The following is a 5,447-nucleotide window of genomic DNA, read 5'->3' on the forward strand; positions in this document are numbered from 1 at the left end:
AGAGGGAGCTCTTCTTAATATTTTGACACCAAAATCATGTCGATACACCTTACCGACTGCGAGTAAAGCCACCCACGCTTTAACTTGACAGACTGTACGCTTATTACCGGGCATATATTCCGTAACAAAAATATGAAATACAGGTCATTAATAGCTGAATTTTTTTCGTTCCGATCAACAGCGAAAACGAGAGACACTTTCATATTAACATATTATTTGATTACTTATTCTAAATGTTCAATTAATTATTAATCCAAAATCTTAAAGTTTCCGTCACGGTAAAATCAAAGATCTGTGGTAAAATTAAAAATCTCGATGTACTTTTGTTTTTATCGAGTTTGTAATATTGCACTGCTGTTCGAGGGTCTATTTATTTACATAGCTAGAGGGTCTATTTATTTACATAGCTAGAGGATGTAACTTCAATTATCGGTTCCAGAAACATCGATAATTTAAAAAATCCAAACCCAAAAATTCAATATGGCGTAATTCCTAAAATTTGGAAAACTTTTAAAATCCTTAAGGCCTAAAATAACTCTTATATAGCACTATAATTGCACTGAATTTAATTAAAATCGAACGAACAAATGCAGATTTTGATATTCCCGACGTGTACTGCCCTTTGGGAAAACAGGTATATTTTTCATGCCTTCATTCCAAAACAAGTTTTTCCTTTAAGATCTCTGACGTTAAATAGTGAATTCCTCATCCAAGAAATTATTCTTGCTCTCACTATAGTAAACTTTCAGAAGTATATTTCGGAAATAATGGACGAGTTTATTGTAAAAAATCCAAAGCGAAAAAATGTATTTGTACTGTCCTATAAATAAAAATTTGCTTTATAACTAATTTCTATCGATGGTTGTATTTTTTCACTGTTACTGCTTGTAACATTCACAGAACCTGCAAAAAGATTTTTCAAAATATTATCCTGAAGCAATTGTTAAGGAAATTTTATGAGGAGGGGGGGGGGTAATGCAATTCATTCCCTACCCAAACTAAAAATGTCCCACTGGTCCCGGTAACCGTCTTTGGAAAAAATACTATCTGACTTTCAAAATTGAAGGTCCAAAATACATTTTCTTATTTCATAGAAGAAAAGGTTTTAGCATTTTTCTAGATGAGGAATAAAGCTTGCATTTAAGGCCATGTGACGAGAGGGTCACGTGACCAAAACTGGTCTTCAATTTTTCTTTCCCAACTTACGTCTAAACGAAATGAGGTATCGCTCTGAAAGTTTTGGTAATGTAAGAGGAAGTAATAAAGTTCATGTCTCTTCTTTGTTCCGGTGGAAATTTTGAGAAAAAAATTTTTTTTGAAAGAAAATACCAGTGGAAGTTTTCTTTCCCAACTTACGTCCACACGGAATGAAATATCGTGTTAAGAATGTGGCACGATAAATAGAAGGCATGCAAGAATGTGTCTCTGGTCCTAAATAATTAGAATAGTGAAAAAAGTTGTTTTTTTAATTACTATTTTCAGAAAACAATGGACTAGACATGCCATTGCGGGGGTGATGCAATGAGGGGGGAGGGCCGCCACATTTTGATGTCCCGCGATAAACATGGCAGCACCCACATGTTTATATTTTCATGCATAGTTTGTACGCAAAAATGCTCGTGCGCATAATCAAATGGTACATCGTAAGATGGCGGCTCTCCCCACTCATGGAATTCTCCCCCCTCCCGTGGATTCAACCCCGCTCGTCAAAGTTAGGATGGCATGCCTAGTCCCGTGTTTCCTATGTCCATGCTATTAAATATTATTATTATCAATCCGGTTGGTATGCAGTTGTCTTGTACTGGTACAGTAGAAACATTGCGTAAATTCCGTTTTCAGCAAAATGTCAAAGAATAAGACGTTCTATTACAGCTATCTCTATTTTTATTCAAAATAACTTATTCTTTTTGTTGGGCATCTTTAAAGGTAATTTTTCCAGTACATAAAATACCACAGAAGCAAACCATCATATTTTCTTATCTTTAAATGTTTTGATTTTCATAAAAAAGCTGCAGGCGGCTTTGCCCTCAGGTGAGGGGCAAAGCCGACGAAATACAGCATGTTAGAAATAATTAAATTCCAAATCATTGTTTTTTGAAGTGATTAATACTTATAGAAGTATAATATAATATAATGTAGAACTCCAAATGAGAAAAAACTGGATCAATTCAACATCTTATTAACTTTTAAAAACACATTGACTGTTAACTTGTTGGCGCTGCCCCCCCCCCCCTTACCCTACGTTTGAATCTACCAATGCGTGGAAGAAATGCAACAATATTTGGTGCAGTATTAATACGTGTATTATTACTAGGGTGCGTGCAGTTAGCTAGCAATGCCGGGGATGACGATGTAGAAGCGGGAGTAGTTTCTATCGTTGGTTGTGTGGGACCTCGAGTTGCATTTAAAAAGGCAAGATTTGGAGCAAGATTCGTATACGAATGCCCGTCAGAAATTAACCATGATGGTTCACTCAGAAGCCCATTGCAAACGGCAATGGCATGTGTCATATGATTCGTATACAATACATCTTGTGGACCTGAATTTACATGTTCTGTAAATACGAATCAAGATTTAAATAATGCTATTATTTAGCAGGAGAAAGAAAGCTTACAGAAAATGTTATTCTTACCTGTTTGCTGATTAGCACATGAGTCCAAAACTCGTTGACTCTCACTTAGAAGTAGGTGAAGAGGTCGATTGGACTACAAGGGAAAAACTATATTAAATATTACTATATTAAAAAGAATTCGAAACCTTTTAAATTTATAACATTTCTTTACAATGGTCAAAAATTTTACGCAAAGAGAACAAATATCATTTAAATTATGAATCCCTAAAAAGCACAAGAAAAATACATTCTCAATAGAGTAGTTCAGCATTGAATCATTTAGTATAATTTTAGGTTTATAAAGATACGTTTGAAACCAAAATTAGAATAGTTACATTTTCAAACAATAAAATAAAGTACAGCCAATGGTTGAAATTTATAACAAAAAATTGTACGACAAAACAGTTAAATATTCAAAGAAAAAAGTTCTAATCCGGTAGCCGCTAACACTTCTGTATGAACCAATAGGTCCCCGAGATTACTCTTTTTTAAAAGGTCAAAAAAGGCCCCTGATTACGAATATCTTCGGTAGGTTTTCGAAATATCGGTCAATTTTTGCTAAAACAATTTTTTAAAAAGATTTTATTATTTATTCACAAAAAATGTATAAAATCGTTTTTAACATGGATGAGCAAAAATAAAACTTTGTTGCATCTTTCCCTTTTTTCGTACGAGAGACCGTTTGCAGTGTACAGCGTTATAAACAAATGTGTTTACAACAAAATTTCCATATTTGTGCAGTATTGTTTCAAAATCTATAATTCAGACAAATTTAAAACTTGTACACAGTTGTCGAAAACCTACCCAAGATAGTTACATTTATTATGGTAGAATGAAGTATATGAAAAAAGGTAATCGCTAATAACTTGAAATTTGTGGCTTTTAGGGGAGAGTATGTTTATAAAAAATACATTGTTTATAAGGCCATAAATGAATAATGGCTGGTCGTACAAAAAAATATCACGAAACAGAAAAAATTGATTTCTTTAATTGAGCTGTTTTTTTAACAGCAACAGTTATAAACAATAAAGGTCAGATATCGAAAATTCTACCAAAGATAATGATAAGATACTTTTTGTAAGACAGTTGAATTTTTAATCTGACAAGATTGATTTTCAATCATATGTAGTTTAATTTTCAACGAGAAAATTTGTTTTCAATCGAATTCTTTATTTTTCAAATCAAAAAGAGTTTTTTTTTCAAAACACTTGAATTTTAGATATGAAAAGATTATTTTTTAATAAAATAGTTAAATCTTTAACAAAAAAGATTGATTGAAAAAAATGAAAGATGACTTTTCTACCATAAAAGTAGAATTTTCCATCTGAAAGGATAAATAAAAAAAAACCAGTAAAAAATGCTGTTTTTTACAAAACGCTAAATTTTAAAACTGAAAAGATTAATTCTTTAATAGAATAGCTGAATCTTCACCAAAAAAGAAATAAATTTTCAACTAAAAAAATTATTCCTTTAATCTCCGAAATTAATTTCCTATTTAGTTATTCAATCCACATCACTGCAGGCAAACTTAGGGGAAAAGGCTTAGGGATTTAGTGATAGAACCAACAGAGTGGGTGTCTTAGTTTAGCTGATACCCCGTTTTCTCATATTACGAGAATATCTTATATTCGAGTACTCTCCTCTGTACTCAATTCCAAATTCATTAAATGTAATAAGAAAAATTACTTTTCTACTCAAAAAGATGAATTTTTCAACCAAAAGGACCAATTTTCAACAAAAGAGTTTAATTCTCTAACCGAAATTTGAATTTTTCAACAAATAGATTCATTTTTTAACAAATAGTTCAGAATTTAGGCCAAAAATGGGGTGTCAACAAACAATCTTATTTTCGACAAAATCGTTTAATTTTTTAAGTCAAAAAGACTTTTTTACAAAAAAGTCTACGCTTTTAGAGTTTACAATTAACATTCAGAACAAAAATGTATTCATGTCGCAATTTGTAAAGGTTATTTTAGTTTTATATTATTTTTAGAGTTTTTTACTATTGAATTTTTTAATTATTGTTATAATGGTAAATTTTCTGCCCAAAAGGACAAAGGGGGAGGGTCGGTAAGGCCGGTTTTTGGCCTAATTTATTTTTGGACCAAAAAATCTGAAAAAATTATGGTAGTATCTTATAAGTATCCCGAGTCGATTGCATGCTAAACGGACTACCCTCCACCCCCCAGCCACCCCCCTAAAAATATAGGAAACACCACTACCCACCAACTGTATTTTCGAGAGATTTGACACTCTTAAACATGTATTCTGAGGTTAGCTCGGGTTTACTATGGTTTTCGGGGTCGCCGAATACAAATCTGGTGTTCTTTGACTTTTATCGCGTCAAGTTCAAGGTCATTGGATGGTCAAATCGAGAGAAAACGGTAAAAAAATCCAAAAAAATACGTTATAGGTTTTTGGAGTCGCTAATTACGAATCTGGCATCCGTTGAACTCTATCGCTTCAGGTTCAAGGTCATTTGAAAGTCAAATCGATAAAAAACGCTGAAAAAATAAAAAAAATATGTCATTCCCATGACCTTGAATCTGACGTGATAAAGGTCAGCGGACACCAGGTTCGTAATCAGCGACCCCAAAAACCTATAACATATTTTTTTTTAATTTTTTACCGTTTTTACTCGATTTGATCTTCAAATGACCTTCAAAATGACCTTGAACCTGAAGCGATAGAGTTCAACGAAAATATGAATGTTCGAAAAGTAAGTTCATATTGAACAAAATACCAGGTGTATACATATGAAACCGGTATTGCCATTTAGCGGCCAGTAGGCACACTTGTAGGCACTGTCGGAACTTACCATTTGTGCTAATTGGCG

This window comes from Belonocnema kinseyi, chromosome 4 (genome assembly GCF_010883055.1).
Source record: "Belonocnema kinseyi isolate 2016_QV_RU_SX_M_011 chromosome 4, B_treatae_v1, whole genome shotgun sequence".
NCBI classification, from domain to species: Eukaryota; Metazoa; Arthropoda; class Insecta; order Hymenoptera; family Cynipidae; genus Belonocnema; species Belonocnema kinseyi.